This window comes from Drosophila santomea, chromosome 2L (assembly GCF_016746245.2).
Source record: "Drosophila santomea strain STO CAGO 1482 chromosome 2L, Prin_Dsan_1.1, whole genome shotgun sequence".
In the NCBI taxonomy this organism is placed as follows: domain Eukaryota; kingdom Metazoa; phylum Arthropoda; class Insecta; order Diptera; family Drosophilidae; genus Drosophila; species Drosophila santomea.
Genome location: NC_053016.2, coordinates 4,195,217 through 4,207,604, shown reverse-complemented (window position 1 = coordinate 4,207,604; position 12,388 = coordinate 4,195,217).

Here is a 12,388-nt window from a genome sequence, read left to right as displayed (position 1 = left end):
CCAATTACAGGGCCACAATTACGCCGTATAAGCACATAAAAACCGGATACGCTGGATACCCAGGATACGCCGCTTTATGCCGGAGTCGCCGACCCTGGAGTCATAAAACTCTTAGCCCTCAGGGTTTATCATTGGATGTCCCAAGGGTCTGCAGACTCCACTGTTGACCTCGAAAATGACACCGAATTGTATGCAAACAGTAAATGAGAAGTCATGAAAATGGGTGGATATATATTTGAAGGGTATATAACAGAAAAGTCAAGAGAATTTCTGCCAGAAGCTGAGATGAGGAGACGAGAGGCAAAAGCTGCAAGTCGGCCGAAAAAGTTATCAGCTTGTTAATTGCTTAACTTTTTCACTTCAACTTTTTTTATTCGTTTCCAGGAGCTGAAACGAGTCCCGAAGATAAAACCAAAACTGATGGAAAGGTTGCAGGGGTGCTGCTGGAGTTACAGACAGAGATGCAAATTTGGCTGCACTCAGAAAAATTTTGATAAATATTTAGATTATTAACTGAGTTGCATTTGGCATTTACATTACTTTCTATATTTGGTTTGTCAACCAAGTATAATATTTCCTTTGCAACCTTAAAGATTTTGACAGACTGTCTCCGTCTGTCTGATTTTACCAAAGTGTAGGATCTCTTTCTCTTTTCGTTGACCAACCATTTTTATTTTTCTTGCCCTTTCACAGAAATTTAAATGACAAATGGCAGAAGGCGACTGCAACTTTGACCCTTCCCTGACCCTTTCTGACCGCCTTTTGGGCTCTCACACTGTGACATTTGCTTATCGGACGCTTACAATGTCATAACACAGCCTCCAGAGTAAAGAAGTTTTTCCCACAAAAGCAAAAAAAAAAATCAGAGAAATGGAAACTTTGCCCTCCTCTAATCTTGTGACAGGCGGAAAGCAGCTATACAACCAGCTCCTGTAATTAGGGTAGAGTTTAAAGGAAAAATGGGAGAAATGAAAAATCAATGCAGGACCAGGCCACTAAAACTCTCATTACTCATATGCCGTGAAGGTTAAACTGGGATCTGGTTCTCCGGCCATAAAAAAGGCATTAAAACCATTTAAAAGTTGCCCTAATCTGCCCAGGAAAGGTGAACTTTCTGGGTTTATACGTATAGACAGTGCTTTATGACTTTTGGCCCGTTTCGCTTTCTCCGCTGTTTTATTGGCCGTCCAAATTGATTAAAAGATCAATGATTATGTGCCCGTTTAATGGTTCGCTGAATTTAATTTAATTGTAGTGGAGATTTTCACAGGTCTTAAAGGGGATGGCGTAAAAGGAAATTAAAAAAACGAATTAATTTCCGGGCTATAAAGGTTCTACAGTATTCTTCACCATTTAATTATCAGAAACGTGAATATTATAATTTTTTTAAATATTGTTATTGTGTAGGTCATATAAAGTCTTCAGAAAACTAAAGGGTTGTAGGTATATATGTCTTAGTAACTTGTCTTAAACTAAAAGACTTTTCCTACGAGCCAAAATTGATAGCACCTGCGCTTTCAGATTCCGACAAAAAAAAATCTGCAACTATTTCGATGACTTCATATGATGAATTGCGCAGACAAAGAGTAAAAGTTGGGGAAAGTATTATTGCAACATTAGGAGATACCACAGAACCCATTTCAGAACTTGACTTCAACTTAAAATTCAACATTTTCCAAGAAAAACAAAGGGTGTATAGATAAGGAAAAGCCAACACGAGTTCAGTGTGAACTGCAGACAATTGCGATAAATGTGAGGGGGGAAAAGCGTGGAAAAGTGTTTGAAAAATCATTGAATACCCGCAACGTGATGCAGAAAGTTCGCATATTTTTCTTACTCGCACACGTTCGCCCATTTCCTGCTCACATATGCATGCATTTGGCGTGATAAATAAAATGTTTAAGCACACATTTTGAAGCCATTGTGTAGATTTGACTTTGAATGCTCTTCCCTAGTTTTATTTTGGACCCCTTAACCCCTTTTTGCCCTTTTACGTGACACAACAGACAACGATGACGACAGCAACGACATCTTGATGCTGCCACTGCAACTTTAGTTGTTGCCGTCTGCAATTCCTTTTATCAAACTTGAAAAGGGTATGAAAGTGCTGATTTCGAATGGGCGATACCCAAGAGCAAGTACATATGATACGATGTTTCATACTTTTATTTTTAGTTCTTTTTTACATAATTCTTTAATGGCTTTCAATGTTAATGAGTAAGGACCTTCCTACGACAGTAATTATTTTCTTTGGCACTTCAAATTTACTCGCCTATCACAACTTCTATGCGAAGTCTTCGCACAGCCCTACAATAAAATCAATACAGGGCATCGGCACTCCAAAAACTTTACCATCGTACGCACACACACTTTACATATTCAGCGTTTCATCTACATTCTGTGTGCCATTTTCAATTGCAGTTTTTTGCAGCATTTGCTGCTTCTGACACGACACAGATACGCAGGACGACAAGGAAAAGGATGTCTGAGATGCGAGAGGAAACCGAGACCTTAAGTACGAAAATTTCAAGAGTTTTCTTATTTTGTTTGTTTTTTTCTCATTTTGTGTTGGCTGCTTGGTGTTCTCTGGTTAGTAATGTCTCCTACACACGCTAATGAGCAAAATAATTAATGATGCTACGACGTCGCCTGTGTGCCGCTTGTGGTAACATTTTCCATGCCATTTGGCAGAAAGTTTCACTTCACCAACTTGAAGTAGTTCTAGTCAGCACAGAAAACGGAATCCATCACGGGCTTCTCTGGCTGGCCTTAATAAGCAGTTAATTTCATAGTTTTCCCAAACAGTTTTTCTCAGCATCAGCAGCAGAGGCAGCTTCCCTCGCATTAAAAGTTGGAAACACAACATTGCCAACATGTTGGCTTCTGTATGCCGGCTGAATTTTCCACATAGCATTTTTTTTTTTTGCATTTTTATTTCATTATGCTGCCGCTCGGTCGGTAACTCTTCATTCGTTCAACTTAATTTACGTTTTATAACTTTTGCAATCATTACATGTTGCATTTACTTTCCCTTCCCCTAACTTCTTGTTTTTCTCTTTTCTGTTCGGTTATTTATTCTGCGGGGCCTTTTTTTTTGTTGCAAAGCCGGCTTCCATGTGTGCATAAACCATTTAGTAACAATTTTTGCTTTGGCAAAGTTTATTTTTTCTCGTATGTACATATATGGTGATGTTGTGGGTGCAGGGAAAGTCTGGGAAACGATAAGCCAAATAGATACCGTCTGGGGAAAATTAAATTCACAGAAGTTACGATCAGATCGAGGCTTCAGTTGCAAAAGTTTGGAAAACGGGCTTAATTAATAGTGTTTTTTGTGCTACGTACAGCTAGGAATAAGCTATACCATAGAAGTTTGATCGTTCAGTTTAAGTTTAAACTGTAGTTTATTTAGGAATTAACATAATTTTAAGCTGTTTCTAAACCCGACTAATTTTAATGAGTGTTCGTTTAAGCCTTATTTACAAGGCATCAAAGCCGAATGCTAAACTTTTCTTTTTATTTCCGTTCGCTAATTAACCGATAATTCTGAAAGTGTGAGAAGGAGACCGCCCACATGAAGCACTTTTATTGGCTTACAAATGGAGAACAACAGATTGGAAATAATTGTTGCCATCGACCGACAATTGGCTAACAGAAATTACAAGCTTGTAAAGGGGGAAATTACATAGTTGGCTGCCTTATGGATTGACTCCTGTTTTTATTTCTTCGTTTCAATATATTTTTTTCCGATATTTTTCCGCTCTTATCCCGGCTGAGACTTCTTGACGTAAGTGAACTTTTAGTAACTGCTACAAATCTGTGAGCTGGCAGCTAGTTAGCAAAGGCTTATCACACATACAGGGCTACACATCCATACACAATCAGTCAGACAATCTTCCTGCTGCTTCTCGCATGTGTGAAATGACAGCCATACATCACAGGACACGGGATAGAAGGACGAGTGTGGAGCCGTGGAGAACAGGAGCAGACACTTCATAATGACACCGAACTTGCTGGATACCTGTGTTCCTTCCTGGGAAGTCCTTGAATATACACCCGTACCCACCTACATCCCACATGGCTATGAATTACATTTACGTAAAGTAAGCTTTGCCAACGTAATCGCAACATGACAACAAGTAATGAGCTTTGACACGCCCACCGCCTTCCCACTTTTGCTCTTGGAAAACCCCCTATCTGCTGTCCTATTCTGGGCATCCGACTTACGGACGATCTACTTAGCATTTCTTTTTACCTAAAACGAAAGCAGGCAAAGGTACTGGGAGAAAATCGATGACCTTCTGGACTTGGACTTTTATTATCCGATAGTCAAATGATTCAATGGGAACATTGGTTTTGTGCATATCTTCATGTGCGATTGAAACTTTGACTGTTTTCTTGCAGTGCAGCTTTGCCGTGGGTCCACAGCTATTTCTCATTTTTTGACACCCACACAGGCTGCACTATTTGGCTGCTTCCACTTCCCTCCACGATTCATTCCCACTGAAGGTGTCGGTTAAATCATAGCAAAAGTATCTGCAACTTGACTGAGGAAAAGCAGCGATTGCAGTTGGAGGAAAGCGTGGGATTGGGAGTCGAGACGGGGGGCGGCACAGAGACCGAGTTGATAAGCATCTGTGCACTTCATTTTTGCACTTTTCCCAAGTCCTTGGAGCAATTTTATTACAAGCAACTTAAAACCCAACCCTCCCGCATTTCGAACGCCACATTTTGCTCCTGGGCAACTTTGCCACCCATCCTGCTGAATTCCTCCGTATCCTTGCAACGGGCTTTCTTATTTATTTGCAATTGCAATGACAGCGTCGCCATCGTCATCCGGCTCGTCCTGGTATTTATTCAAGTGTGAGCATCGCAGTCCTTCAGCTTCTCCTGGTCCTACAGCTCCTACTGCTCCAGCCGCTGGATGCGATTTAAACTTCTTACACACACATTTTGAATGGGCCAGTTGCAAAGTGCCAAGTCCATTACCAAGACACTGTCCGTCCGTCCAAGACGAACTGACAGACGGACAGCGAGGATAACACAGCCTGACACTGACTTAACCAGTCTTCAGTCTCAGTTTCCGTTCCTCGGGCCCTTTCCCACGATCCTGCTCCTTGTCAATCGGCATTAAAATCACAAAACAGCCGTGGGAAGAGGTGACAGGTGCACGGTAAGAAAATTGAGTGTTGCTCAGGTCTTGTACAAATAAATAAATATAATGCACATTACTTACTTAGAACAAGAGCTAAGAGAAATTCGCCTATATACGAGTATGATTAATACCGAAGCCATGGCTACCAAATTTCCATATCAATGATGGCCATTTTTTACCGCAGTGCAAGGGGGAGAAAAATATAGATGAACCACCTGCCGTCGTTCCGCTTTTCAAATCCTTTTCTCGCCAAACCGAACTTGATATGAAAGTCTTGAAGTGGCCAACGGCACTCGAAAGAAAAATTGTTGCAGAATTGCAATAACTCACACCGAAGGGAAAATGCCGCAAAAGAAAAAAAATGAGTAACCGGCAAGAGTATCCAAATGATAAATAGCAGCGACTGATAGGTCCCCTGCTTTTCCTGAAATCCGAAACTCTCAGACATTTCCCCGCTTTCCCATCCCTACTACTCAGGTTGACTTTGTGGAACTGGGGAAAATACTCTTCACATGCTCGAAGATTTATGTTGCGCATCAATTGCCTTGAGAACTTCGTTTTGAGCTGGTAATGGGTGGGTAAGTGGGTGGGTAAGTGGTTACCGGCGTGGTGGGACGGTAATGTCTATCTGCGCTCTTAATGCCAGCGTAATTTATGAAATGAAGTATGCATATATCTTGAATGACTTTGACTTTACAAGTGGCTTTGGCTTACAGGGATGTTTGACTTGCAAGTTGACAACTCTTTGATTCGCCTTCGGAAGGGGGGAAACAATCTAACTGCCTCTTTTGCCTTGGATTTCGAAATTAAATTTCATAATTTCCACAATCGTAAGACTCATCATAGCTCCATTCGTGTAATAGTAATCTAGGTATTGTATTGTATACTAAGATTTAAAATGACTGATAGGATACATGTGCCACTTAAGCACTCCCTTCGTTTCACTGGAAACTATTAATTTTCCCCGAAGTTTTCCGTTCGCTGAAGGGGTAATCTCTCAATAAGCTGTTGGGAATCTCTGTCATTTAATCGCTCACCTTTCGCTTCTCACCTGTCGTCAGTCACCTTTCGATGGCTTGCTCTTGAGATTCAGCCAATGACTCAATCTTCAGTGCATCACTCACTCATCGATTTGTCTGTTGCTTGGTGAATTTTCTTAAGCGAATTAAGATCATTTCCAACCAATTGATTTGCTAAAACTGAGATAAGTTCGGAAAACGACTGTGTGCTGTTAGACTGGGGAAATGGGTGCTCGAGTGTGTGCGTACCTTTTTAATTAACATAAAAATCTAATTTGCAGCACTTTGACTTTGATGGCGGCAGCTGCCGGCTCATTCAGTGGGAGTGTGATGAAAACAGCTTAACCTTATGGCCAACGATGTGTGCCGTTGTGTACTATAGCCCTCTCTTTCATGACCCATCGCCCCCTCCTTCTCTGTTTCTCTGTCAGCGGCAGCGCTTTTGACATTGGCTTAGACAAGGCCAAAAGCTTACCAAAACCAGGTGCTACCTGCAGCTGGTCATGATGGCCAATGCTTCTGGCTACGCCGGAACAGTAGCACATCCTCATCCCAGCCACTAAAAAAAAAATTGAGTATACAAAATAAGTTAATATTTAGTATTAATATATATCAAGTAAAGAACTAGCAAGTGTGTTAGAAACTCTGATTAAATTAAAGACTTTGGTCTGGGTTTTACCAAATTGCAGGACTAACACAACTTGTGGGATTTTTCTTCAGTGCTATTTCCTCATCCACATTGTCGTTGCCGTTGTAGGTGTCCTCGGCACATTAGCGACATTTACACGTCGCAGCAATTTCAAACAGCAGCCGACAAGGCTCATTCCCTAGACCCAGGAATCCTCCTCGTGGCCCCCACCTTGACCCCTATAGCTCCGCTTTGATATAGCGAACACACCCAGCATGCAGTCAGTCATAATCATTTTCATTGTCAACATTTTGCCGACACATGACAAACAGCAAACGAGAAAAAGTTTTTTTTTTTTTATTTTGTGTGTCATCTTTCTAAGATTGCTCATTAGAAGCAATTAGCTGGGCTAAACAAAAAAAAAACGGGAATGTGGATGGGAAAAGTTAGTGCTCATTTTCATTTAAATTGCGTATTTACGGGCATGCAAATTTGATTGCCACTTTCAACAATTTTCACACTTTTCATTTGGGCGAATTAAATTTTCAGCAGGTGGAAAAGGGAGAGGGTTAACCAACAACGTCAATGACCACTTGTCGTTGGCAAACATTTGCCAAAATGACCGCATTGACCAAATAGAGGCGCAGCCAAAGGAAATAAAATGCTGTATTTTAAATGAAGCAGAAAATCAGGTCGCATCCTTATTCGTTTGCGCTGGACTCTTTTGAAAAATATGCGAGTTTTATAGTAATTAATAAATAAAATATATTACCCACCATATTAACCATTCAGTTTTCACGGGCAATCGATTGTGTTAACTTCGTTTAGCATTCAACTGATGGGCTAATTTTCTGAACAGGTTAGCGTTTTCGGTGGGTTAACCGCTTCTAACGCCGCGTTACCGGCACAATGGTTTTATGTAAATTTAGTCATTTGCCACAACATTCACACACATACACACACACACAAATAGCCAGTGGCCATGCCCCCGGGACGAACGTTAGAAACAAGAATTTGCATTTTTATCTCATTAGCTTGTAATGGTTTCAGGTCCTCTAGGTTTTTCCATGTACATATATTTCTGCCTGTTTCGGTTGTTTGTTCTGGAGCTGACAACTTTGCGCTTTCTCCCATTTTTAGTGTGCCATTTCCGGCGGAAAGCCACAAAATAACACCCAAGCCCCTGCACCTGCCATAATTGTTGGGAATGCACTGGATGTGTTGCCATTTTGTTTTGTATTTATTTAATGAAATTTCATGCGAAACATATGTTGCACAGCGCACAGCGCAGCCAAACGAATTCAAAGCAGTATACAATCGTAATTCGTAGCACAACTTCCAGCTGAGTGCTGCACTTGACTTCTAATGGGTTTATTGCGCATTTGTTTGCTGATTGCTGCTGCTCCTGTTGGTTTCTGGGGTTCAGCAATTGTTTATAATACATATTTGCCATACATTATCCTTCGTGTGCCCTATTACTCGATTCACATTTGGGCTCATAAGCTGGCAATAGACCATAAAATTGATATAAACTTTAAAAAATTTGGATTGAAAACCTTTAAATATATTACGTCAGTACCGTCAGGATCTTATTGGTATCGATTTCCACGTAATTTCTCGCATGTGCAATTCCTAACATTACGCACGTCTTGTTGAACATTAAAGGTCATCTGACAGTCATTATGTGTCACCTGTGCGCAGCTCTCGCATCGCATTTCTGCTAGAATATTTTAACATAATTGCCATGTAAGCGAAATGTACAACTTTTATTGTTGTTGTGACGGTGGCTTTAGCTCTTTTATATTTTTAGGCCAATTTATTTGGGTTGCCGCCAGTGGCATATGAATATGCGGCATTGTTTACGGGCTTAATTTGCATTTGTCTCCCATTGTACGGTGTCTGGGTTTTTCCCGAGTGCAATGCCCGCTTGGTCTATGATTATTACACCCGATGTACAGATAAACAAACATTTATTCATATTTATGTGTGTTTCACTTGTAGCCATGTACAAGTGCACTTTAAAACACGATATGAAATATCCAGATTTCATTGGCATTTTGAAATTACTGGTTAGAGTGTGCAAAAGTATGCAACACAAACTGTAGAACACATATTTCAAAGGGAATTGTTCGCAAATATCTTAATTTCATTTAAAAAAAGCTTTGATTTTTATGGCCATGTCATTAAAAAATGTATCATTCACATTTTTGGCGAGTGTGGCATTACTGTCGCTTTGGATTTACTTCAGATCGCAGTTTTTGTTGAACTGCGGCGGTTTACATTTTCAATTCGCATGCAATGACTTAATTGTTCATAATTTTGTTATCAGATTAACACAAATTCCGCTTAACGATAATGACTTCATGCAGTTTATGGCCAGTGCGTGCGAAGGATTCGCGGCCAGGACCTCGGCTTAACCATTATCAGCTGCACGACAGTCGCTTTGGCCCCTTTTGGCTCCCACTTTCCTCGGAGGGCCATTGGATTTTATCGCAGGACAACGCTGATTAAATATCAACGTAATTTATTATTCAAATTAAGTTTATCGGCGAACAAAAGGCACCAGCGCTCTGTGGGTGGGTGCCCAATGTGAAAATGTTGAGTTGATGGGCGGTTTTTGCTCTTCAATGGGAGTATTGTATAATAAATTTCATAGGTATGTCGTGTGGGTGTGTGCCAAATTGACATATCGCTTTCATCCAAACTCACACACACCTACTCGCTCACTTGCCGTGGGCAAACAAATTAGCCTGAATACACGCCAAAACACACACACTCTACGCACACACATACAAATGCGAGTTTTGCCGCTCAACGGGTTTTATCAAAAATGCATTTGTCATTATAAATGCAACGTGGTCGCCTGCACTCAATGTGCTTGGCTCACTCTTCTAGGCCAATTTGATTTGTCGGTGAATTAAATAAGCCATTCATTATGCCAAACACTTTCGATGGGTCTTTTAATCAAAATTAATTCTCCAATTAAACTGAAGGCCTCGACTGGCCGTAAAATCTGGCAGTTTCTTGTCAATCGCTATCAATCAAACTAAGAACAATATTAATAATATTATTATCCAAACAGAGTTTCAGTCTGCTATCCTGTGAAAATATATTCTTTTTTCAATTGATATTACAAGGCTTTAATTGTTTATTTTTATGTATGATCCTTGCCCTCAACTATTTTCATTTAATCTGTGGGCAGAACTTCATTTTTGAAGAGTATCGGAGCGGCCGGCAATTACCGAACTTGTTTGGCAAGTTGTTTAATTTTCAATTATAAATTCATATAAATTCAATGGTGGATACCACTCGACCACGCCCCTCGGCGCCTTTTACCCCTGTCACGCCCCCTGACCTGGGGCGTTCGACAATGGGCGCCTTAATGGAGGAGTGGCCATTATGTTGCTAAAGCCGCCGTGGCTAGATTTGTGTGGCACGGTCAAAACGTGTTCAATAATTTTGTCAATAAAATGTCAGAGTGGGCACGAAAAAAAGTAGGTGGCCACTGAGTTTGCCGCAAAAAATGGACTGCTTTATATATTTCTCCTCTGCGCACTTTTCTTTCCTTTTTTTTTTTTTGGTTGTCTTTTTTAGGCCTATTCGTGTGGCCTACAAATCGTCCCCTGAATGCGGTTAAAACTGTCAGGCCATAAGTTTACACAGGTTGAGGTGTGCTTTCTCTTTTGCTCGTTTTTTTTTTATCGAGGTTCTCCCGCTCGCACATTAAACTCATTGTGTTTATGGCATAAATTTGCATGTTTTGCACGTAAATTTTTCAATTTGAATGGGCGCTTTCGATCCTTTTGACCGAGGGTTCTGTGCCCGGTACATGGGCCTTTTGTGTTTGCTGGGATATTGTTGGGGGATGTTGAACAAAATTTAAAGCTAAATAAAGCTATCACCGTGTGAGAGATCGTATCGTATCGACCTAAAAGGGTTCATATTTTAAGGCGTTTGAGGTGTAGTTGGTACTTTGAATTGAGTTAACGGTAATGCCGGGACTTTAAGTATGTAGTCGTATGATTAATATAAATTTGATAATGTCTTCTAGCTGTGTAGTTTGTAAAAACACATCAATTGTAACATTAACTCCCATGAAGTCTATCTTGTAAGATGAGAAACTCAATTAATATTCCCTAACAAAACACATAGTTTGCAGAGCGTTTAGTGTTCTTAAATTTTCTGCCAGCATAGTAAGCATTTATGGTTTTTTATTTGTTAACGCTACAATTAAGTGTTTACACATTTTCGCCATGTTTTTGGTCGGCTCAGCCTGCGTCCTAGCCAACGGAGGCCTTAGTTTTGGTTATGTTGCCCGGAAGGATATCGGGTGTGTAAATGTGTGTGTGTTGACCTGGGCATGTGTATAAGTGTCAAAGGCATGTGTTTAGCATGCCTCATTTGAGCGCAAATACACCTGCAGCCATCAATTATGCAAAGAGCTAGTTCCGATGTCCGTCCATCGCTCCAACCGTCGTCTATCGTGTTGCCAGGTCAAAATCATCAGAGGCGTCTCCGGCTACGTTTACGGCTTGGTTTACGGCTGTAGCTTTGAATATTGGCTTGGGGCTTTTCGGATAGAAGAACATTCACACTTCTAAAATTTACGAATATATTGAAATATACAGAAGAAAACTGTATTTTAGAATGGACGAGTGGTCTAAAAACAGGCAAAAAATGCAGTAGGTAAAACAAAAGGTTGGTTAAAAAATAAAAATCAATTAAGCCAAAGGTGAAACTAGTAAAGTTTTGAGATTCAAAGTTGGAGCTCCAAGATGAAACTAATGGGTGAATTTGTCTTATAGCATCCATTTTTTTCCGGTGTAGTTAGTCGTCAGGTAGGCGGCACATTCAGCGCCATCGTTAGTCTTGCCTCTTTCCACGACCCAGATTCCCGCAAACCCAAACTTCCATTCAGCCATTCAACCAGCAAGTCAGCCAGTCGCCATCTAGCTAAATTAATTTATTGGCCTTCCTCGCAAAGACCTATACCAGCAGCAGTTTGCATAATCATCGCACACACACTCTCGCACGAAATTGGACAGCTTATAAAATATTTATTCAAACTGCAAGTTACCCGGCAACACTTGCTAAAGTCTAAATTGCAGATTGTCCGACCATGTTCATATATCCTTTGATAGAAAGTCAATTTGTTTGACCACCAACAAGGTTAGTGGAGTGGAAATGCAGAGTGTGATTTTGAGAAGAAGGGGGATCCCTAGCAGGAAACGAGAAATCTATACAATTTTGGTTAATAACAATTAGTTTGTCAATGAACAACATATTTTTACTGTGCGTTGTAAGGTCTCTGCTTGAGTTTTAAAACCCTCTTCTGAACTCTGATCTACGCCTACGCCGATGTGTTGAACCTGCCAAACGCACATAAGGTTCATGGCAAAGGTCATTAAAAATCGTTTAACGAAAACTAAAGTTTAATTACAAGCACGCCCAATTTGCCACGCCTCCACCCGAAAACGTTGCCTAATTGGGGGTTAACAATTTTGTAAAACTTATCGAACTATGAGCAAGGACAACGCCCAGCTCATCAATTATGCTGCTCAAGTGTTTTGTGTGATTCTCCTTATAATA